The sequence below is a fragment of the Sphaeroforma arctica genome (genome assembly GCF_001186125.1).
Source record: "Sphaeroforma arctica JP610 unplaced genomic scaffold supercont1.743, whole genome shotgun sequence".
NCBI classification, from domain to species: Eukaryota; class Ichthyosporea; order Ichthyophonida; genus Sphaeroforma; species Sphaeroforma arctica.
In genome coordinates, this window is record NW_014039815.1 from 27,741 (window position 1) to 28,833 (window position 1,093).

Here is a 1,093-nt window from a genome sequence, read left to right on the forward strand (position 1 = left end):
GCAGGGTCATCACCTATAGAATTGTATACAGTTCGTAATATGCATCAATATTATCCCTTTAGAATCCGTGTATCCGATATGTATGTATTGTAGTCTCGTAGGGTTTATGGTCACGTATGTACCTAGAGAAATACATGTTTACATGTACGTATATATACGATAGATAATAGTATTGCATCTAGGACAGGTAGTGTACTCAAGCACTGGTGAGGTCGAAGTAGGCATTGCTAGCTGATAAGCACTCCACTAGGCTCTGACCACTCTCGACTCGAGTATATTGGGGTGTATAACTGATATGTTTCGCATAGAAAACGCCAACTACTACGGAGCATGACATTAATATATATATAAATTTATGCAGATTGATATTTTTATGCAAACATACGTACATAAAAATGAGCACTTAAACATGATATCTGTAGACATATTATATGTGGTGGGTAACTATAGATGAATACAGTCGATATAAACGAATAACTATATTCAAAAATATACACCTTTCGAAAAGCAATAAATACATATAAACAGACCTCCCAATACTATATAAATATATATATATACTTGAAAATCACCATGGAGAACCCAACAGCAGACTGGAATCTGCTAAACGACAAGTTCTATCGCAAAGTGCAAGTGTATGAAATGGATTGGGCGGACGATGACATGGACTTATCAATGTACATCAGCTCTACTGCCCGCTTCGGCACACCCATTGGTATATCTTTATGTACTTTATGTACTTTATGTACTTTATCTACTTAATGTACTTTATGTATTTTATGTATCTTATGTACTTTATGTACTTTATGTACTTTATGTAAGTGATTTTTTCGCAGTTTGGTTACGGAAAATGCTTCTCAGTATAATTATCTTCCGCTTCTCTAGCGAAACCAGTGTTAAGTTATTTGAATATGCGTGATAGCTTGTTATACTATTATGAAACAAGGACTGTCGTGATGTTTACGATACATATTGTTCACATTTATCCGGGACGTGGAAAGTGCATATAGGACTAAATATAGAGGAGGACCTGTGTACTAACATACGAAAGACTCGCACAGACAACGGGCAACATGTAGATTGTGCATACGGC